This window comes from Triticum urartu, chromosome 7A (assembly GCF_056163025.1).
Source record: "Triticum urartu cultivar PI428250 chromosome 7A, HENAU_Tu73, whole genome shotgun sequence".
In the NCBI taxonomy this organism is placed as follows: domain Eukaryota; kingdom Viridiplantae; phylum Streptophyta; class Magnoliopsida; order Poales; family Poaceae; genus Triticum; species Triticum urartu.
This window is the reverse complement of record NC_141879.1, coordinates 29,705,088-29,729,374: the sequence shown is the minus strand read 5'-3', so window position 1 is coordinate 29,729,374 and position 24,287 is coordinate 29,705,088. Positions and strand designations below refer to the sequence as shown.

The following is a 24,287-nucleotide window of genomic DNA, read 5'->3' as shown; positions in this document are numbered from 1 at the left end:
GGGCCTGCCCAAAAGATCATTTTCCTCTCCCTCGCATCGACCAAATAGTCGACTCAACTGCGGGGTGCGAGAGGTTGTCTTTTCTAGATGCTTATTCCGGGTACCATCAGATCCGTCTGTATGGACCCGACGAAATCAAAACAGCTTTCATCACCCCATTTGGATGCTTCTGTTATGTCACTATGCTGTTCGGCCTCAAAAACACCGGAGCCACGTTCATGAGAATGATTCAGAAGTGTTTACTCACTCAAATCAGTCGGAATGTGGAGGCATACATGGATGATATTGTGGTCAAGTCACGCAAAGGTTCCGACCTGCGAGCTGACCTTGCCGAAACTTTTGCCAACCTCAGGAGGTATGATATCAAGCTCAATCCATCAAAATGCACATTCGGAGTTCCAGGCGGAAAGTTACTCGGTTTTCTCGTTTCCGAACGAGGGATCGACGCCAATCCTGAGAAAATCGGCACCATACTCCGGATGAAGCGTCCTGTGCGCGTGCACGATGTCCAAAAGCTTACAGGTTGCTTGGCCGCTTTGAGTCGATTCATTTCTCGCCTCGGTGAAAAGGCATTGCCTCTCTACCGACTGATGAAGAAGTCTGACAAGTTCGAGTGGACTCCAGAAGCTGACGCAGCGTTTGCAGAACTCAAAGCTCTGCTCTCCACCCAGCCGGTGCTTGCTGCCCCAATCAGCAAAGAGCCTCTGCTGCTGTACATTGCGGCCACAGGACAAGTTGTCAGTACAGTACTCACGGTCGAGCGGGAAGAAGAAGGAAAGGCCTTCAGAGTTCAGCGCCCAGTCTATTATCTGTCTGAAGTTTTGACTCCTTCAAAACAAAGATACCCTCACTACCAGAAGCTTGTATATGGGATTTACATGACCACGAAGAAGGTTGCACATTACTTCTCTGACCACTCCATTACAGTCGTCAGCGACGCCCCACTGTCAGAGATACTGCATAACAGAGATGCAACTGGTCGAGTGGCCAAGTGGGTGATTGAACTCCTTCCCTTAGATATCAGGTTTGAAGCAAAGAAGGCTATTAAGTCCCAAGCGATCGCAGATTTCGTTGCCGAGTGGATTGAACAGCAGCTTCCGACTCAAGTTCACTCGGAGCACTGGACCATGTTCTTCGATGGATCTAAGATGCTGAATGGTTCCGGTGCTGGGGTAGTTCTAGTCTCCCCCCGAGGAGATAAGCTCAGATATGTTCTCCAGATTCACTTCGATTCCTCCAACAATGAAGCAGAGTATGAAGCACTTTTGTATGGGTTGCGCATGGCCATTTCACTCGGCGTCCGTCGCCTCATGGTCTATGGCGACTCAGATTTGGTGGTTAATCAGGTGATGAAGGAGTGGGACGTCAGAAGTCCAGCTATGACTGGTTATTGCAATGCAGTGAGAAAGCTAGAAAAGAAATTCGAGGGGCTAGAGCTTCATCACATCCCCCGACTCAAAAATCAAGCAGCCGATGATCTGGCAAAGATAGGCTCCAAGAGAGAAGCCATTCCCAGCAATGTGTTTTTGGAGCACATCCCCTCGCCGTCAGTCCAGGAGGATCCTTTCACAGAAGAAGCCCCACAACCGAAAAGCGCCACAGATCCGACTGAAGTCGAAGTTCCTGCTGTGGTCGACCTGATCATGGAAGTCTTGGCCATTACTCCTAACTGGATGATACCATACATCGCATATATCCTAAGGAAAGAGCTCCCAGAGGACGAGGAAGAGGCTCGACAGATCGTCCGCCGATCCAAGGCCTTCACGGTCATAAAGGGGCAGTTGTACAGAGAAAGCGCGACTGGAATCGGTCAGAAGTGCATAACTCCGGAAGAAGGTCAGATGATTCTTGATGAGATCCATTCGGGGACCTGCGGTCACCATGCGTCGTCCCGGACCATTGTGGCCAAAGCATACCGAGCGGGATTTTACTGGCCAAGAGCGAATGAGATGGCAAAGGAGATAGTTGACAAGTGTGAGGGGTGTCAGTTCTACTCCAACATGTCCCACAAACCCGCATCAGCCCTGAAGACCATTCCACTCGTCTGGCCCTTCGCTGTCTGGGGACTGGATATGGTCGGCCCTCTGAGAACAGGCAGGAGCAGATTCACTCATGTGCTTGTGGCGGTCGACAAGTTTACCAAGTGGATTGAAGCTAAACCCATCAAGAACCTCGATGCTGGCACTGCTATCAGTTTCGTCAGAGGACTGACATTCAGAAATGGAGTCCCTCACAGCATCATCACTGACAATGGGTCAAACTTCGATTCAGACCAGTTCAGAGCCTTTTGCGCCTCTCAAGGCACTCGTGTCGACTATGCGTCAGTCGCCCATCCCCAGTCGAATGGACAAGCTGAAAGAGCAAATGGTCTGATCCTCAAAGGACTAAAGCCTCGGCTAATGCGTGATCTCAAGCACGCAGCAGGCGCCTGGGTCGACGAGCTTCCGTCAGTTTTGTGGGGTTTAAGGACCACCCCTAACCGGTCGACTGGAAGAACCCCATTCTTTCTTGTTTATGGAGCCGAAGCCGTTCTGCCAAGTGATCTCCTTCACAACGCTCCCCGAGTCGAGCTTTACACCGAAGACGAAGCAGAACAGGCTCGGCAAGATGCAATAGACCTCCTGGAAGAAGAAAGAGAGATGGCCATGATTAGATCGACCATTTATCAGCAAGACTTGCGTCGATTCCATGCCCGACATGTGAAGAGTCGAGCCTTCCAAGAAGGAGATTTGGTCCTCCGAGTGGATCAACAGAAACCCCACAAGCTTGCTCCTACTTGGGAAGGCCCCTTCATCATCACCAGAGTCCTCCACAACGGAGCGTATCACCTCTACAACGTTGATCGCCAGATCGATGAGCCACGAGCTTGGAATGCGGAACTACTCCGCCCCTTTTACACTTGAGTTCCTCCCCATAAAGATGTAATAAGAGAAACTTCTGCAGTTCATTTTTATCAAAGTCAAGAGTGTTCCAATGATTGCTGTCACTTCTGTTTACATACGAGAACCCCCAGTGGGTGACTTAGCCGCGAACCCGTTTCGCCTAAGTTTCAAAAATCCTACCAAGTGGAGAGCAAACCTCCCACTCGGGGGCTTAGCTGCAGTCCAGCACTCGCCTAAGTTCTCCTACGCAGAGACTTAGCTGCAGTCAGCGCTCACCTAAGTTTCAAAAATCCTACCGAGTGGAGAGCAAACCTCCCACTCGGGGGCTTAGCTGCAGTCCAGCACTCGCCTAAGTTCTCCTACGCAGAGAATTAGCTGCAGTCAGCACTCGCCTAAGTTTCAAAAATCCTACCGAGTGGAGAGCAAACCTCCCACTCGGGGGCTTAGCTGCAGTCCAGCACTCGCCTAAGTTCTCCTACGCAGAGACTTAGCTGCAGTCAGCACTTGCCTAAGTTTAAAAAATCCTACCGAGTGGAGAGCAAGCCTCCCACTCGGAGGCTTAGCTGCAGTCCAGCACTCGCCTAAGTTCTCCTACGCAGAGACTTAGCTGCAGTCAGCACTCGCCTAAGTTTCAAAAATCCTACCGAGTGGAGAGCAAACCTCCCACTCGGAGGCTTAGCTGCAGTCCAGCACTCGCCTAAGTTATCCTACGCAGAGACTTAGCTGCAGTCAGCACTCGCCTAAGTTTCAAAAATCCTACCGAGTGGAGAGAAACCTCCCACTCGGAGGCTTAGCTGCAGTCCAGCACTCGCCTAAGTTCTCCTACGCAGAGACTTAGCTGCAGTCAGCACTCGCCTAAGTTTAAAAAATCCTACCGAGTGGAGAGCAAACCTCCCACTCGGAGGCTTAGCTGCAGTCCAGCACTCGCCTAAGTTCTCCTACGCAGAGACTTAGCTGCAGTCAGCACTCGCCTAAGTTTAAAAAATCCTACCGAGTGGAGAGCAAACCTCCCACTCGGGGGCTTAGCTGCAGTCCAGCACTCGCCTAAGTTCTCCTATGCAGAGACTTAGCTGCAGTCAGCGCTCGCCTAAGTTTACAAAATCCTACCGAGTGGAGAGCAAACCTCCCACTCGGGGGCTTAGCTGCAGTCCAGCACTCGCCTAAGTTCTCCTACGCAGAGACTTAGCTGCAGTCAGCACTCGCCTAAGTTTGAAAAATCCTACCGAGTGGAGATCAAACCTCCCACTCGGGGGCTTAGCTGTAGTCCAGCATTCGCCTAAGTTCTCTTACGAAGAGACTTAGCTGCAGTCAGCACTCGCCTAAGTTTGAAACACTTCTCATGTCCCAAGGACGACGAGAGGCAGGTCGACTGCCACCTTCTCCTTCGGAGCTGCACCACAGACACAAAGTTATTTCGAGTGAAGATCAAATCACACTCGACGGGTCATCCACAAAAAGATTCAACGACAAATCAAGTTCAAATAAAGCCTAAAAGGTCCTAGAAACCTCAGGTCAAAGTACTCGAGCTCCGGCTCGGCAGAGTTTAACTGTTACACTTCCACTCGGCATTCCGAGGCAAATTTAAGGCAGAGTTTGACGGATTACAAAATACACTCGGCATCCCGAGGCAAGTTTTTTCATTCCTCAGGAGGAGGAGGACTGGCAGGAGCGACAAACTCATCCAAGTCGATCCCATCTGTGATGCGGGTAGCAGCAGCAATGAATGTCTCCATGAAGTCCTGGAAGTTGTGCTTCCTCGTGTTGGCGACTTGGATGGTGGCCAGCTTCTCCTCCCGCACCTCCTTACAGTGGACGCGGACCAGGGACAGAGCCACGTCAGCACCACACCGAGCCGAAGACTTCTTCCACTCCTGCACTCGGTCAGAGATTCCATTGAGTCGAGTCATCAGAGACTCGAGATCATTCTGGAGCGTAGATTCCGGCCAAAGTGTCGAGTCGATCCGCGTCATGGCAACCTTCAGTCGAGCTAAGTAATCCACGACGCCGTTAACACGAGACTCCAGACGGAGCACGTTCATTGCGACCTCGTCCTTCACAAGAGAGTTAACAGGGTCTAAGCCCGGCTCCACTCGACTGGTCTCCTCTTCAAAATTCTGGCAAAGCTCTGCATACAAGATTCAAGGATAAGACAATTTTCACAGAATGAGTCGACTCAAAAACCAGTTGGAACTGAATGCGCACCTTCAAGCTTAAGGTACAACTTCTTGGCGAGGCTCCCCAAGTAGCTCTCCAGGTCGTTTTTCCCGCGAGCGAGGCCTTCCAGCTTCTCGCTCAGGGTGAGGTTCTCCTTCTTCCAGCGTGAACACTCCCTGTTGGCTTCATTCAGAGCGGTCTTGAGCTTGGTGTTCTCTTGTTCTAATTGGTCGACTGAAGCCAGCTTCTGCGCGGCCAGAGATGTCTGGTCATCAGCCTCCTTACGGGCAGCAGCCAAGTCCTGATCCTTCTTCGTCAAAGCTTCGTTCAGTTTTTCTGCAAAAATGATGATTGAGTCGGAGAAAGTGAAGAGATGCTCAAGCCTGAAAACTAACCAGTCGACAAAGGTGTCTTACCTGCGGCGCCGTCTCTGACATTCTGCAGCTCCGTCCTGGCCAGCTCCAGATCAAGTTTCATTTGAATTTGCTGCTTCTCCAAGTCAGCCAAGTGGGTTCCAAGATCACAAGATTTCTGAAGCCAGAGAGGAGGAGTTACAATTCCAGTAAAAAGGAAAAAGCAACAAAGGCAGTAAACACTAAGAATACGGTCGACCGCCAGCAGTCCACCATAGTCTCGGGGACTACACCCAGTGGGTGCACTTAGCGTGCCCCCACCGGTTCCTATCCCACCCGACCGACCCCCGAAGTCGAGTCAAAGGCCACCCGACCAAAAAAAAGAGAGAAAGAACGTTGACTGCCCGCAGTCGACAGGATTCCAATCCATTCGACATGACCAGATCAGACAGAGCGAAGAAATTCAACTACAACGACTCAATTTAAAGACTACAGTCGACCGCCAGCAGTCCACCGTACTCTCGGGGACTACACCCAGTGGGTGCACTTAGCGTGCCCCCACTCGTCCAAGAATTGGCAAACACACCCAGTGGGTGTACAAACTTAAAGATCTTCGGAAAAGAGATTCTTCAAAGAACATACCAAAACAGACCAAGTGTTGAAGTCGACTGACCTGGACATTGCTCTGAAGAGCCGAGCTTGCATCGTAAGCCGCCTGGCAAGCCTCCCGATCCACTTTTACCTGCTCCATCATGATTCCAGCCTAGCGCACAGCCTCCTTCGCAGCAGCCGCTTGGTCCTCAGGGACGGGGTACGCAGCAAAAAGCGAGGACGGATCGGCAGTCGACGCTGAAGGCTGCACACTCGTCAAAGGAACAGTGAAAGTCACGGAATCCCGAGTGGGTTCGCCATCATCCCGAATTGCAGCCTCAGGCGCGGGAGTGGGTTGCGGAGCCTTGCCAGCCAACACCTTCTTCTTCCTCTTCATCTTCAGTGGTGCGTCGTCGTCGTCGTCCGGGAGGTCGATGACATGAGGAGGAGCTGCAAGGAAAACATTCAATCGACCAACACTTCAGTTGACTCGTAAGCAGGACGGCAGTGATCATACCAGGGTTGGAGGTGATAGCATCCTCCATCTCTTGGTCATCGTTCCTGGCGGAGACCTCAGAAGTTGCACCGCTGCAAATCTCGAAAGTTAGTCAGCTGACCCAGTGAATCGACCAAGGATCCATCCACAGTCGACAAAGGAAAGCAAGTGTTGTTGTTACCCCGAAATGGTGGGAACAGCTATCTTCATTTTGGGCAAGGCCTTGGGCGGCTTAGATGGCGCCGTTCGTGGGTGCTTGGGAGCCTTCCCAGTCGGCTGAGGAGAAGAAGTCCGAGGGCGCTTCGACGACTGCCCAACAGGGGCAGCCGCCTTGTCACGTTCCCGCGCTGGATCGTGGACGAGCTTAGACCGCCCCTCCGGGCGGGAGGGCTCGACCTCCTCCTCCCCTTCGCTGGAGAAGATGTCGTCGCCTTCATCGCCCTCACCATCGGACTCCCACTCGCCCTGGTCGTCCCCGCTCTCGCCTCCACTCCCCTCACCTTCCTCAGTCGACCCTTGTGCCCCGCTGGGCGTCGAGTACATTTCAGTGGTAGCCTGGAGGACAACGGACAAGACAAAAGTCAGTCGACTTACACAAAGAAGACTAATACAGAAGGACAGATATCCGACACAAAGACATACCTGATCCACTTCATATGAGTTGTCGAGTGGAATCACTCTTCTGGCTCCTCGGGGGTTGTCTTTGTTCCCCGTGATGCTTGACAGCCACCCCTCCAGCATCTCATCGGTGACCTCCTCCGGGTGGATCCGAGTGGTGTCGTCAAGGCCAGAATACAGCCACATCGGATGGTCTCGCGCCTGGAGCGGTTGGATGCGCCTCTAGAGAAAGACCTCTAACAGGTCCATCCCAGTCACTCCCTCACGGACGAGTTCAACCACTCGACCCGCCAATACCTTGACTTGGGCACTTTCCTCCGGCGTGACCTTCAGAGAGATAGGCTTCTCGGCTCGGTCGAGTGAAAAAGGAGGAAGACCGGTTGACTGCCCGGGGGTCGCCTGGTCCTAGCAGTAGAACCAGGTCGACTGCCAGCCGCGGACCGACTCCGGGAAAGTGATAGAGGGGAAACAGCTCTTCCCCCTCGTCTGGATCGCCAGGCCCCCGCACAACTGAATGACTTGCGTCTTCTCGTCACTCGACTTGGCCTTCTTCACCGACTGGGAGCGGCAAGTAAAGATATGCTTGAAAAGCCCCCAATGCGGACGGCAACCCAGGAAGGCCTCGCACATGGAAATGAACGCGGCAAGGTAGACTATGGAATTGGGGGTAAAGTGATGGAGCTGCGCTCCGAAGAAATTCAAGAAGCTCCGGAAGATTGGATGGGGAGGCAGAGAAAACCCTCGGTCGATGTGGGTGGCGAGGAACACACACTCACCGTCGCGGGGTTGCGGCTCAATCTCCCTCCCCGGGAGACGCGCGGCCTCGTGGGGAATAGCTCCTCCCTCGACCATGTCGTCGAGATCCTCCTGCCGGAGCACCGATGGCATCCAATCGCCCTGAATCCAACCCTTGGGCAGGGCGGTCCGAGAGGAAGATCCACCTCGCGAAGACTTCTTTCCTTTCCCCGCCGCCGCCGCCTTCTTCGCACGCTCCAACGCAGTGGTCTTGCCCTTCACCATCGTCGCCGGCGAGATCTCGCATGAGCTGACGGCGCTAGGGTACGGCCGAGGGTCGCAAGGGAGCTGGCGAAGAGAGAGAGGAAGAAAGAAGGAAGGAAGCAGAAGAGAGCGCACGGCTTAGAATACCCGAGCCAGCAACTTATAAGGGGCCGCTCCCGAGTGGCTGACCGGTAGGCCCAGGCCATCCAGTCAAATCCCGCAACAAGACGCGCGCGTAGTACGTGGCGAAAAAGGCGACGCGGAGATCGAGGGACTTCCGCTTTATCGCTTCCGATTACTGCGGCTGCTCCCGTCCCGCGCGCTTCCCAAATTCCAAATCCCGTGAGATCCGCAGGCCGCAGAACCGCTGGCCAAAAACAGAGTGTCCCGCTCGTACCAACACTCGGGATGGCGCAAACAAAGAAATTCACTCGACGGAAGGCCTGGAATGGATCAAGGCGACTGAAAAAGGTTGGCAACGTCATCCGTGACGATTGTCCCGAAACGAGGCACTCACATAGCCCGAGGAACCAGTCGAAAAGATCTCCAACTCTTTCCCCACTCTAACCTCGATCCATTCGGGGGCTAATGATGAAGACATGTACCTAGGGTAGGGACACGGACCTGACCAAAGAGTCCTACTCTAGGACATCCCTGGGAGAAATCACCTTTCAATCGACTTGAAGGCATCCCACTCGACGGGCTCAAGAAGCTATCACTCGACCAAGAAGCTATCACTCGACCGCCAGGAGATCAGCAGTCGCTCTGTAGGCAAACGGTCAGCCGTTAAGTAGTCTTCATGGTCATTATAGCACTTTATTAGAGGCGTTACCAGTAACGCCCAATCTTAAATGTACTTTAAACCCTGCATTACTGAGGGCAGGAGGGGGCCGGCGAACTCTATATAAGCCACCCCCCTCCTCAGCAGGAAGGGTTCGCACCCCTGTAACCTATACACGCATAATCCAGTCGACCGCCTCCGGACTCCGAAACGTAGGGCTATTACTTCCTCCGAGAAGGGCCTGAACTCGTAAACCTCGCGTGTAACAACTTCCCAATAGCTAGGATCTCGCCTCTCCATACTCACCCCCCTACATCACTGTCAGAGTTAGAACCACGACAGTTGGCGCCCACCGTGGGGCTAAGAATCTTAGCGCTTAGTTGGAGAAGTTGCAATTTTCCTCGATCCCTTTGATCATGTTTTTTTGCGGAGTTTCGGTGGAAGACCGCGAGATCCGTCTCGGCGCGTTCACCTTCATCGTCGACGACTCCGCCTGGCTTCAGGAGGCACCGCTCGACATCGACAGCCTGCAGAGCCGATCCTGCGAAACAAACCCAGCTCTTCCACCCTGTGATGTCCCGGGAAAAATACGTACGTACATATAAATTACAGTACAGTCGATCCCTATTAATTCCTGTACTGTATTCCATCACAGTCGTCCTCGGCACCTCGAGTATTATTTCCTCGAGTGAAATTCTGCATTAGTTATTCCTCGTCACAAACATTAATAATACGAGCAATTCCACATTGAGTTAAATAAATAATTACCATGTTGAATAAATGTTGAAAGCCACATACATATCCAACATCTCCCACTTGGCTGAAACATATTAACCAATAAATGAAATTCCATGTGTAAACATGTTTGAAAAGAATTCCCGACTCTTCAGTGAACGTGCACCTTGTTAGTATTTTAAAAATAAATCAAATATACATACCTGAGCTTAATTATTCCACATCTCATGCATATAGTGATAACTTCCTCAATGTGTTTAGTTTTAACCATAAACTCTGAAATAAATGACGGTTTGTCATGCACATTCCACGATCATATACGATGTGTGAGATTCCCTTAGCGACACATATTTCCTTCCACTGCTTGAATATAGCAAGGTAGCTAAGGTTGATAGTATAAAGAAGATACCTTTAGTATCCCCCTTTTCCACAGGAGTTCAAAGATAATTTCTCACTGACTATGATTCCCCTTATCAAGGTATTTTGATAGGTTTGCAATTTTCCATAGAAAAATGTATCACAACACTTTCTATGTATTTCCACTCCCAAAAATCGGAAGTCTCAAACATGCCTTTCATTTAAAAGTTATAAGATAACCAAGCTTTCAGTTCCATCAATGTAACATTATCATTGCAAACAAAAATAATAATATCATTAACATATATAATAGTAATGCAAAATAGTTTACACTTATGTTTGTAGATGGCCATTTTGCTTCCTCTAGAAAACCATGTGACCTGCTATTCCATTGATGTGAAGCTTGTTATAAGACCATCATTAATATACTGAATTAGCAAACCATGCCTTATTTCCTCTTTCCAAGCAATGGGCTTGCGGTTGTTTGGTGAGATAATAAGTTGACACTCTTTATTCTTCCTCCTTGAGTTCCTTCCCGCATTTGTTCCACCCATGTTGACACTCATGAAAAATTTAAGCCTTCTTTAAAGACTTTAGTTATTCCTCTAAAAAAATTAGAGTGACTTCCCCCAACAACACATGATAATTATTCAGAAATGACATTCCAAGTTATTTCCTCCCACTTATCCTAAGCATATAGTGCTAGGAGTTTCACTTGTAGTTTCCATTGGGGTCAAGATAATATTATAATATGATTTCTAGTCATTCCACCATTGTCCAAAAAAATATTGTACTCCCACTTTCCACCAATTTTCCTTTTCCAGATCAAAAACATATTGTTGATCCACTAGAATAAATTCCTGGTGTGCTATGAAGTAATTGAGAATTTCCTACCAAAGTAAAATACTTCCTTCCAGTCTACAAACCATAAGAAGTGACTGTGCTAGATAAAAAAATAAACACAATATGTAATGCTTCTTCCAAAAAAAAAAGGGAGTATCAAAGATATTCAATTCCTCCACTCGATTGTGAAGTAGATAGTATATCATAATGGGAATGTAGTTCCATGCTCTTTACATATTAAATTGATATATTCCTGAAGTGTACTTCCCCACCAATCAGTTGTTAAGACTTTGATATTCTTTAATCAACTGATTTTCCACTTTCAGTACAACGTGTCAACATCACAATAAAACCTTCTGACTTGTATAATGAAAGATAAACGTATAACCATATAAAGTGCAATATCGATAAGTGAAATGAAATAAACAATCTGACCTCTAGTGAGAGTGTCCAAAATATACCCATTATATATGTGCTTCAGAAAACCAAATTCCCCCCACTAAAGTTTTGAATTCCGGAATTAGTAAACCACTCTATTTGGTTCCATGATATGTGACCAAGTCGTCCATGGAAAAAATTCCAAGCATGTGTTCCTATTATCATGAGTCCTCTCTATGGAGTTATCTTCCCCAAATAACAATTTGGGTTGCTAACTTCCAATGGACCATCAAGAAAGAATAGACCATTGTGTGAAATTCCATAATGCACAAATTTTATCCTCGAGCAATATTTCCACTCTTCCTTTCCAAATAGTATTTCATAAATAATGTGTTCCAAGATAGAACCATAAGTTAAATCCCTTCGCACTGAAGTTGCATATAGAGTGTTCTATAACAATATTACTTTTCCTCCACCAGGGAGTTTCATGGCAAAATTTCCATTCCAAAGTGTAGAAGATTTGGCAGTAATGACAAAACACACAATGTATATATAATTTCCTTTGGTACTGTTAGCATGCCAATAAAATTGCTATTGTATTCCAGCAATATAGTACATAGAAGCTTAAATCCACAATCCAACTATTTGAAAAAAGTAGTGGCATATACATACTTAATGCAAGTATTAACAATCTGCAGTGAGAGCAAATTTCCTTAATTTTCCATGGAGTGGTTCCCATCTTCCTCCACAAATAAGTGATTGTCATAATAGACACTTTTTAAATTCCTTCTCATGAAAATATTGTTCCTCCTGAACGGAGTTTGAGGGCATAACTTCCATTTCCAAGTATATGATATATCGATCTTCCTTATTAATTTTAGCATTTCCTTGGAATTTCTTACTCTTTGCCAATTGCATTGATATATTATTATATCTTCCACTTTGAGGTGCAACCGGTAATATTTGGTCAGATCCTTCCCTCTGAGAGTTTCTATTTTCCTCAATAGAGCAAATAATGTGCCATATAGCACACTACCAATTGAAGTTAAATTGGAAAATCAATTGTTTTGATCAATTTGGCAGAGTTAGGAATACCCAAGATAAGCCAGCAATATGTATTTCCCAAGAGATATCACACCGAAAAATAAAGAGAGTATTCCAGATTGCACTAATTTTCCATGCAATTTGTTCACTATGGTATGAACCTGACAAAAGTATGCAGGCCATTTGGCACCCATAATATAATTCCTTTTCCTAAATAGCGGCTTTCTGAATTTAGCCTTGTCCAGTTTGTTTCAGTCAATAATGTGATGGATAATTTCCATGGAAAATACAATCATAATATTCCATCTTCCAAACTGTGATATTAAATTTATGGACTGTAAATAACTCAGCGAATGGAGGGAAAGTGTTACCAATTGTATATAAGACAGATGCTGAAATTACGCCGATGAATTCCTTGTGATTCCCGTCCCATATCAGGGTGCGCACAAGTGTTAGGACAACCAAGAAACAACCTTCCTTATTGCAGTTTGATCCTTAGACAAATAATGTGGACCTGGACTTCATGTAGATGGTACGAGTTAATCCTTGCTGCCATCCTTGTAAGCTGATTTGCAGACTCGATGAAGAGATCCTGCTCAGGTTTTGTTGGCCTTTCCGGTTTGTTTCCAATCTGTAGATACCGGTAAAGAAAACACGCGAAGACTTTGACGTGCAGATTCGTACGCGAAGAATTAAAACTTTTCTACCTTCAGCCGTCAAAAAATCTGCACGCAAGATCGACTAGTATCCCAATTCCTCTGTGCATGACAACATGCAAGTAGCTACTATAGTAACAGTAGCAGAATTGATTTCCTCGGTCTGCATGGGAATTAAAGTAGCAAGAAAAACTTGGGTTAGATCACATGAACCTGCTGCTTGTCTCCTTCATGATTGCGGGCGTGGCAGAGAGCCACCAAGCCAGGGAGTACTAGTCTTCCTCGATCTGCCCATCGTGTCAAAATCGGCTGATTAATTTATCTTGTCTTCCAGATCAAGTGTAGCCTGCCGAGAAAGCTCCAGCAATTCCGTGCTTAATTGCACGTGTGAGGTAGAATAACATGCCTAGATCCAACGCACAACAATGGACGAATCAACAAGGCGCTGAAGTGGACGGCGATGACGGACGGCGGACGATGCAGAGCTGCAAGGCAGTAATTCTGTGACTAGCAACGTGTGTTGCCTGTCCTGCATGGCTGCACCATCGAGTGCGTGCGCCATAGAAGATTGAAACACGGGTGCACGGAACCCTAGGCTTCATGCGCATTAAAAAATCCATGCTTGATTCCACGCGCATCAACTGCTCCGGCCACCTGTAATAGATGAGATTAGCACAACATGTAGCCGAATCTTGTTTCCTTCTTGATTCCACGTGCATCAGTTGCATGCGAAGCTGCCATGCGGTGCGCGCATGAGACCTCGGCGACGGCAGATCGATGCCATCGGGAAAAAGGAGACGCGAGATTTCGCATCAAAATCAACGAGATCAACGGAGTCAACATCCGATTAGTAGCAACCAGCGGTAAAGGCAGAGTTGGCAGCGAAACGGATCGTATGGCGGCGATTCGGGTTAGGGCAACCGCGATCGAACCTGCTCAAGATACCAATGTTGAAAATTGTGGACTATACAGTCTACCCTCTAATTCCTCTGCCTTATCCGTGGTGTCGCTAACAACGTGTATTGTGTATTGAGGCTAGAGGGTAGGGACCTATTTATAGACTCCACTTCCAGGTGTTTTATTATTCCACCTATTTCTGGAAAGATCCGTATGACTACTTTGCAATGTTACCAACCACGATAAAACATGCCAGTTTTCCGAATCTAAATATACTAGTCCATAGCACACATGTGTGAGTTATGTGCCATGATTAGATTGTAGATGCGAGATCAACTTCCAATCTTAATCATGTGGGTCAACAGCCTGCAGAGCCGATCCTGCAAAATAAACCCAGCTCTTCCACCCTGTGATGTCCCGGGAAAAATACGTACGTACATATAAATTACAGTACATTCGATCCCTATTAATTCCTCTACTGTATTCCATCACAGTCGTCCTCGGCACCTCAAGTATTATTTCCTCGAGTGAAATTCCGCATCAGTTATTCCTCGTCACAAACATTAATAATACGAGCAATTCCACATTGAGTTAAATAAATAATTACCATGTTGAATAAATGTTGAAAGCCACATACATATCCAACACCTGTAAGCCAGTAAATGTGGCTTGGCTGATGATGTGGATAACTTACATGTCAGGAGAAATAAGATAGTGGAGATGAATTATTTAGGTATTATAGATAAGAACTTAGGCCAGGGGACATTTGTCCCCACCCCTCCCCCGCACATCGCCACACTCTATTTATTCAGTAGGTATTTACAGTTGAGTACACATATCTTCTAATCATCATTTGTATCATACATATATACAGTATTAAGACCTTCCTTGGGTGTTAGGAAGAATAATTTTGCTGAAGCGCGACACCCGTCATTTGTCAAATACTATTCAATATTTTACACCATTTAACTACTATTTGATTTCATAGCGCCTTCGGCCCCAGTTATAAGTCCATGTGGTGGCTTATGCTGACTCCGCTTGACCAGGGAAAATAATTACATTAATTATTTTATATCAGAAATAAAATATCTTAGCCATTTTTAACTCCAAATGTAATTATACTTGTATTAGTGATCAAATAAGTACAATGCAAATCACAAAACAATCTCTTCATCAATGAAACCGGCATTGACATTTTATTCAAGGTAAACTAAGCTCATTTGATTTTAAAATTCTCAAAACTACAATCTCTCTAGCACGGTTAAAATTTGGATTCATCTAGGATTCAGATTGAATTCAGTGTTCAAAAATGCAAAAAAAAAAACACAGCTTAAATTATACTACTCCGTCCTATAATGTAAGATGTTATTACATCCAATATGTGAGTATATTGGATGTAATAATGTCTTATATTATGGGATGGAGGGGGTAGTTGAATAGAAAAAAATACAATCGCCAAATCAGGGTAAGTTGATTCTTTTTTGGAATATGGTGAATCGAGATGCTTGTATAGCCAGGCATAGTTGAGAAGATTCTGAGCGCCAAAGCCAGGACGAACCCCAAAGATATGCCCTTTTTTCCACCACCGATAGTAATCTTAGGAGCAGCACAGAAAAGAAGGGCTCCATGTCGACCAAGCATATTTTTTTTGCTGTCAAGAGGTACTCTGACCGCCGCGAGTCTCGTTTGATTCGATGTTTTTGCCATGGTCCTCCTTATGAGAAGCGGTTGTACCATATAGTAAGCGGATAGCTAATACTAGCAACTGACGCATTCAGACAGTAAGTGGCATAATAAACAACAACTAATTAAGAGGATTGATCTCCCCGGAAATTGCATGGTAATTCATCCCTGGAAATTAAGGACATAGATATACAGGCTTGAAACTAGCAGATATTGGCATATTGACCCATAAGTAAACAAGGAACGTAATCCAGAAAGGACCCAGGTGTCCAAAATAAAACAGAACAGAGCAAAGGCTAGCTACAAAGCAGACAAGTATAGGTACTGTACACTGATAGAACATTTCAAGGATTCCCAAGCTAGCAGCTAAGTTATAGCAGCATCAACTTAAGGCAGCAACCACGTGACGAAGAAAATTAATACCCAAACATCTTGAATCACAAACAAAGTGCTTTTATTTAACACTCATAGCTGAAATAGCAATACATTACATAGTTGAAATAAATAACATGGAAATCAGTCCGGATAATATGGAAACACGCAGTAAGTGTTGTCTTATTTGAAAGCCACCATTGGAAATAGTTAATAGGCAATATGATCATAATTGATATGCAAAAGCACACGAACAGCGGTAGTAGCAGCACTGAATGCAGGCAGAAGCAGCAGCACTGGAACTAGCAGTAGTACCACGTCTTGCAAAAAAGAGGCAGAGGAAACCCTGAAGATATGTGGTACACCAACAATTGGCCTTGCAACTCTGAAGCCTTCGTTTTCCTTCATTGACCGGCAAACCAAAATAACGGTTCCAGCTGGTGACCTACAAAAGCAACATCGCATCGCATCACATCAACATGTGAAAGCAGTAAGATTAGAGATACGAGGGAGAAAGGAAAGTAGTACCCCGTGACCTAAATAACCAACATTGGCAGGCGAATAGTTATAGCATACATACCTAGGTGCATATTCCCGGACCCGTTGGCAGGTCAATCTTGGAGAGTATACCACCAGTTCCCTCGGATAGCAGAACACTGCTCCAGCACAGTTAAGAAGTCACTGCTGATTTGGTCGAATGCTAGGTACTGCAGGGGCATGAGGAACTCAATGCCAGGTGGGACCTCTGTCAAGCTGTTCAGGTTGACTAAGAAAAATTCTTCCAGGCTCGCCATGGCACCTTGCTGTATCACTAGCCGATTTAGATTAGAGAATCTTTAGCTTGGGAAACCATCCTGTAAGAAACACCAGCTGCTCTCCGTCGTATGCTCCGGTCAAACGTAGACGTGTCAAACTTGACAGCCGAGAAAGGGATGGCACGGGGTCTTCTCTCAGTTGTGACCCATACAGAGACAATACATATAAGTTCTGCCCCCAAACAGTTTGGAAGAGAGGAGACTCGTCCAGCGCCCTATTCGCTAGTCGTCCTCTCAAAATTAATTTTTGCAGGTTTGGAAGGCAAACATTCAACTGGAGAACCTCCTTCTCATCACTTGCATTCACCTCTAGGAACGACAAATACTGCATCTGAACCAGAGACGCACTGATGCGTTCACAGTAGGCTCCTTTCACATTCCACAACCTCAAGCTTCTCAGTTGCCTCAGCTCCCCTAAATGTCCAAGAGATTTGTCCCGTGCTTCCAGTGCATGTAGCGTCTGTAGGTTTATTAGATTTCCAAGACCACTAGGGATACGCACACCCCTAGAACATCTCATTCCTCACTCATCTGGATCAACTACTCTCTCAGCAAATAAGTGCCTAAGGGCATCTCCAGCCGCGCCCCAGGAAGGCCTCCCCGGGCGATTTTTTCGCGCCGGCGCCGAAAAAACGGCCCAGTCGCGCCCCCACGAGCCCGATTTTCGCCGGCTTGGGCCGAAAACAGCGCCGGCGGACCCAGGCCGAACCCGACGCGCTGGGGGGCGCCCGGGGGCGCCGGGGCGAGCTGTTTTGGCGCGAAAAAGACGCGGCCCAGCCGCGTCAGCGACTCGGCGCCTCGTCTTCCCCCAACGGCCTCGGTTCCCGCGGGGAATCAATGGCAAGGCTGCCGCCGGTCAGCCTTGCCATTGATTCCTCACGGGCGGCGCGTTCACGGGACGGCGCGCCGACGCCTCCACTCCCTCGCACGCGTACACACGGCGCGGCCCGGCTATAAAAGCCGGCGGCCTCCGCTCACCTGCGCCCACACCAGCCCCGCCCCTCGCCGCCGTCCAGCCCTTCCTTCCTCTCTCCCCGAGCACCGCCGCCCAGCCCCTCCCTCTACCTCTTCCGAGCCCGCCCAGCCCCACCTTCGCCATGGCAGAGCGCTTCCCCGGAGATACGGCGGCGGCCAATGGCTTCGGCTGCCATTCCTGCGCAAACAAGAGTCGTGGCTCCTGTTCCAGGCGAACATCCCGGCGCCGCCGGACATGCGCGCCGGGCCGACGGGGTGGAGACTCAGCGCCGGGGGAGTGCCCGTTCCCCCGTTGCCCGACGCCGCGGCGGATCCGAGGTACTTCGCCGAGGAGGTCGACATCGTGCGCGCGTCCCTCACCGACGCCGAGCTCTCCCTCGCCCAGTACGCCGCCGACAACCACGCGGCCTGGGCGGCGTATTTCGAGCGCCGCCAACAGCAGCGCTTGGCGTCCACCAACGGCGCGCCGGTGGTCGGCAGCCGGCAGAACAGCGAGGGACGCTACCTCTGGTGGGGCGTCCCCGGCCGCACACTCGAGGGCGTGCTCACGTACCTCGAGGGTGGCAACGACCCGCCGTTGGCGTACCCCCCGGCGAGGGTGGCCGCCCCGGCGCAGCACCGACGCGCCGGGCCATGGGCTCCAAGAAGGTTCGGCGCATCCTCTTCATCCTCTTCGTCGTCCCGTTCTTCTTCCCACTCCTCCGGCTCTCCGGCGCTGCTCGGCGTCAAGGCCGAGCCCGCGGCGGAGACGCCGCTCGGCCGGCGCACTCGCAGCGCCGGCATCGTCATCAACGAGGGCGACCGGCGCGCCCCCTCGTCGGCTCCTCCGCGCTTCGTCAAGCCGAAGACGGAGTCGGGTCTGGCGCCGGTGAAGACGGAGTCGGGTCTGGCGCCGGTGAAGGCCGAGTTCGCCGACGATGACGACGCCGCCCTCGAATGGGCGCGCCAGGACTCCATTGCGATGGAGAAGGCGCGCTGCGAGAAGGAGAAGGAGCGCCAGCGCGCCGCCCTACGCCGCTTCGAGGAGCGCCGACGCGGCCGCGAGGAAGGCGGGGTCGTCGTCTTGTGCGACAGCGACGACGACGACGACTACGCGCCGCCGCCTGTTCGCCATGGCGACGCCGGCCAGGGGTCCAGCAGGAGCGCCCGCGTCAAGGAGGAGAAGGCCGACGACAACGATGGCGGCGACGACTTCCCCCTTTCTTTTTTTTAGATTAGGTTAATGTAATGTTTGGACGAATTTCGCCGAAATTTGCCATGTTTGGCCGAAATTTAACTAGTTTTATCATAACTTCGCCGAACTTCTTTTTTTGTTTTTTAATACGCGCCTGGGGGCGGCCCTGGGGGCCGACTCGCCCCAGGGCCATTTTTTGCGCCGGCTCACCCCCAGGCGGCGCTTTTAGACGCCCCCTGGGGGGCCAACGGCTGGAGATGCCCCAAGCTTCTTCAGCTTCACAATCCCAATGGGCAACACACGTATGTCACATCCGTAAAGGTCCAATGTAATCATATTTGAGAGTCTCTCAATAGACTTTGGGAGTATTTGTATTTTTGAATCACGCAAACTCAAATGGCGAAGATTAAAAAGATCTCCAATAGCAGATGGAATCTTCTCAATGGACAGACCACGTAACTCTAGTACTGTCATATATCTTGATTCAGTGCATAGCAAAGATATAATGGATGGCGGCACGCTATTGTCAAGTGTAATCATTGTACGAAGTTGATGTATACCAGAAATCGGCTGATAATTATCCTTCTTTAGTTTGCGGAGTACCAATCGTCTATCCACCCCAAAAGACCCCCCCGCATTTATCATCATAAGTAGCACCAAAACAATTCTTACGACATAGGTCCACTGCCAATTCACGTAAGATATCATGCATTCTGAATTTCTTCATCCTACCAAATGTGTTCATCTCAACGAGTTGTAGCATATTTCTATCAACCAACTCCTTCAGATAGAACTCTGCCACTTCTTCTAATGTCCTTTCACCCCTCTCTTCAATGAACCCCTCTGCTGACCATAACCATGCAAGTTGTTTCCTACGTAAAAGATAGTCTTCTGGAAATAAGCTGCAGTATAGGAAACAACTTTTCAAGTGTGTTGGAAGGTATATGAAGCTCAGATGCAAAACATTCCTTACGTGATCGAGCCTCGAATTATTAATTAGCTCCCAACTCAATTGGTTATTTATCCTTCTCCATTCTTCCATAGTTTTCTCACGCACACGCAATAGGCTACCAACTGACACAATGGCAAGAGGCAAGCCTTGGCACTTGCTAACTATTTCCTCAGAGAAAGGCTTCAATTCCGCATGGCCATCACAATTTGCATCTCTTGGAAAGGCTTTCTTACAAAAGAGATCCCATGCCTTGTCTTCAGGTAAAGCTTCCATTGTCAAGATATGTCCTCGAGAAGCAAGTGCAGCAACAACCCCTTCCCTTGTTGTGATTATGACTCTACTTCCTTTATCATTATGAGGAAGCGCCCTAGACAAGTCATCAAATGCTTCTGGAGTCCAAACATCATCCAATATGATCAAATACTTCTGTTGCTTTAGAAATTTATTCAATGTCTCTTCAACGCAAGTGATATCCATAGCAGTAGTGCTCGAAAGAACATTAATGTTATCTTTGAGAAGCTCCTTGGTTATATTCCTCAAGACATCTTCTCTAGAATAAGTTTGAGAGATGGAGACCCAGGCATGGCACTGGAATTTCTCTCTCACCTTCTTGTAAACATTTGCTGCTAGAGCTGTTTTACCAAGTCCTCCCATTCCAAGTAGCGCTACCACAGAGCATTCCTTGCTATCATCTGCCAACCACTTCTCAAGTTTTTCTCTGTTTTCATCCACCCCCACCAGATCTTCATCATCAAGCAAGCGCGAAATGTTCGCTAGATCATTGGCTCTCTTCACAATGTAATTTGAGCTGCTAGTATCCCCATTATCTATCAGAGTAACCCATCGATTTTTTGTGTCTGATAGGTGTGTAAGATCTCTCTCTATTTCCTTCACCTTGAAATCTATTTGGTTCAAAGAAAGTAGAGCTCTTGGCTTTCTGAACCCTTTCTTTAGGAAAAAGGAAAAACCGAAATCATGTTCTTGATCGACTAGATACAAGTACTCATCCACCATGTCCTCCATCACATGTGCTACTTTCTGTACCTCCTCCAACCAGCCCTCATATACTTGATTGTTGCGATTTCGAATATCCATTTGACAGAGAACATCATGCATTACGCGAAGCTCCCTGGCAACACGGGCCATGTTGCCTTGTAGCTCTAGTAGTTGTGTGCCATACATCGCAAAGTGCACACTAGCCTTGTCTACCACTCCTTTTGCCAAGGCAAATGCGATCTTTTTAATGGCTAGAAGAATCACAATCTCTGCCATTACTTTGAGAATTGATAATTTCTTGCTGTTGGATAGTGGGCTAGTTGTATATTCTCGTCAATATTATGGGCATGCCCACTGCAAAATGATGTAAGTGATGCATTAATTAAACATTTAGTTAATTCTGCTACTACCAAGCACTTGCCAAAACACTTCAAAACTCTCCAACTACATTCGCAATTGAAATAAGCAGAAGCTTTCCCATCAATCATCCTAGAGTCTTATTTTTATATTGTTAACCTATCTAATTTTATACCACATATCGAAACAAAACTACTCTTTGACAAGAATTTCTCAAACTTCGGAGAGTAAATAGTCAACTGCAGCAAACTTCATGTTATTAACTAAAAAGAACCTCTTACACTCAACCAAATGAATGATCATGCATTATTCTCTTCCGTATAGTTATATATTAGGTTAAAACGCCCTATATGCTGAAATTTGAACCGAGACAAAGAGGAAGTCAATCTGCCATATCTGCCAGCTGGCCAATATGCATATTGTACTTTAAGATAGTTGGCTATGTGAATTTCCATGTAACTTGGTTCCATATTTCCTGAACGTCTATAAAGAAAATGAATAAGAAATCTCCAGATGTATGGGGAAAAAACCAGAGTTGTTGATTAAGCTGCGGAAAAAAGAGATGCATAGCAATCAAAAAATTGAATAAGAAAGCAAGGTCATGGTAGTCATTAGGAAGGTATTGGTACATTATATAGTAACTAATGGCTCTAATTAGCAGGAACCGTTATGTCTACTTTAGGACATTCTCACACAATAAGAATGGTCACTTTAGGAGTCTAGAAATTCCAACGTCATGGTAACTTCAATGACACAACATATGTCCATCATGTGCTAAGCATGTAGCACTATCAACAATCATGCGCTACAGATATTGATTCTAGATATTTTATGGAACCAAGGGAAACAATGGATGGCGATTAAAATCTGAACATACATACTAGCTTGCCAGACCTTCGCGCCATCACAAGTTAAGAAGCTCGCCTTTCATCCAGGAGAAATATGTATTGTGATTATACTGCTGGAGAATAAATCACAATGTATAATCACAAAGTATACTAGGCTTGAAATTTTCAAAGATGCGGCAGGAGAAGTTTTTGTTTGCCACCAAAGGGAGATTGTTCTGTGTCCAGCCTAAGATAGCCCGAAAACTAATAGATAACATACCTGCCTTGTAATGGTTTAGGTCAGATATCTTCGTGAGCTCCTTGTGAATCAGAACAACTTCATGGTTCCTTGCAGAAAAACAGAGACCTTCCCCACTCTCTCGCGACCTCCCCCCTCTCACCCTAAACCCTGGTGACCTCCCCCCCCTCTCGCGACCGCATCGCCCCCGTGGGCGACTGGTCGTGCCCCCGACGCCTCCTCCCCGAGCCTTCCCCCCTTTCCTCCCTCCCCGCCGCCGTCGCTGGCGTCCGACGCAAGGCCTGGCCTGGGCAGCGCTGGTGGCGGCGGCCGATGTCCTTTCCCCTCTCTGTGTCGCACTGACGCGGGGCGGAGCGGTGCTGCGGGTTCTCCTAGGCACCGGCGGTCCAACGCGGCGGCGGGGCCCTTCGTCGTGGTTGCGGGCGATTTGCTGGACGGCGGCACTGCCGTTAGGAACGAGGTGGCACGGCGGCGCCCGCTCAGCTCAGATCTGGGCCCTTTGGGCCCCATCAGGGTTTGGGCGGGCAGGCGGTGGGGAGGGTCGACTGCGTGGCTTCCGGGAGGCGGGGGAGCGGTGATGGGCGAGTGGGTGCTGCGGCGCTGGCGCCGACCAGCTGCGGCGTTGCCGGCGGGCATGTTTTGGGCCTGGACGGGCCAGGGGTGGCCTGGTATGCCCTGCCGCGTCTGTACGACGATTGCGATGGTGCCGAAGGCATGGGCCTCCTGCACGACGGCGGTGGAGGTGGTTCCCTCCCGCGCGGCTTCGGTGATGCTACTCCGACGCCTGGTGCTTCTTTCTCCGTCCTCTTGGCCTCGTGGTGGTGATCACGGTGAGGCAGCGTGGGTGGCGCCAAGACCGCGGTGTCGCATGCTGGTGGGCGGCGAGTTGGCTGGTTGGCTCCGGCCCGGTTGGGCAGTGGGGTTTGTAGTGCGGGAGAAATCCTTGCCGGTTCTTCCGGCTCCGATGTGGTGACACCTGTGTGTGCCACATTCCTTCCTGCAGAGTGTCGGTGGTATCCACCCCCACTCCCTTTCGCGTGTCGGAGGAAACCCTAGGACACGTCCGGGCAGCAGCATCGTCGTGTCACATTCCTTGATACGCGGCGGATAGGAGCCTTGGACTGTGGTGGGTCGAATCCAGAGGGCGCAGCGGTGGCGGGTCATCCGCGCTTTTTGTCGAGCTGCCGTTGTTGGCATTTGTTTATTTTTCTTAGTTCTTTCTCTTTTCTTTTGGGCTTGCTGTGCTACTCGCCCCAACAATTGATATGTGATCGGTGTTGGTTGCTTTGTACTACAAAGCGGGGGGGACCTTTTTTCGATAAAACAAAGACCCCCGGCTGGGCTGGTCTTGTTGTAATTGAAGCTGAATCGTATAGATCCAGAAGTCTCATGGAGTCATGGGTATGACTAAGAGTGTGCTATCTTGTTCTTAATTAAAGGTAGCTGGCTTTGATCTTTCCTTCTTGATTCTTTTACCCATTAAAAGTTTAAAACCAGATAACAACCACCACATACCTGGATCATAATGCAAAGGAAACTTCTATTTTTTCATAGACCCTTTTTTCCGAAACGGGCTACTCCCCTTTCCATTACTTTCATGACGGAAATACAACTTTTGTACAGCAAAAAAAATCATGTACCAGGCTAACTACAATATTGACAAGAGAAATCCAAAATAAGGGCAACAGACCTACCTCGAAATGACTGTAGATCCAGCTAGGTTTGGGTCTCTGGCGACGTTGTGCAGTTCCAATCGACCTAGGTGAACTCCGTGTGCAATTCAGAACACCAAACCGTTAGGATTGTCCCATTTAGGTCTATGGAGACTGATTGTGCAGTTCGGAGTCTGAAATCAACCGAACATTGTGATGGCTTGTTGAGTGGGAAACACTAGCGTTGTTGAAGGCTGAAGCCAACATGAACCGGACGAAGCTGTTGCAGTCCTCATGTGTTTATGAGAACTTAACATTCCTCTTGCTTCTCTCACCAAGCCTTGATTTTGCCAATCTACATTTTAGAAACATGGCGTGGCTATCTATGTGCGGATTAAGCAAGACGTGGCTATCTATGTTGCGGTCCTATGATATATAACA

General features: G+C 48.4%; 1 pseudogene; it reads right to left on the bottom strand.

Moving 5' to 3' along the window:
- Positions 1-16,450: 16,450 nt before the first annotated feature.
- Positions 16,451-21,027, bottom strand: LOC147957273 (disease resistance protein RPM1-like; annotated as a pseudogene).
- Positions 21,028-24,287: the final 3,260 nt, after the last annotated feature.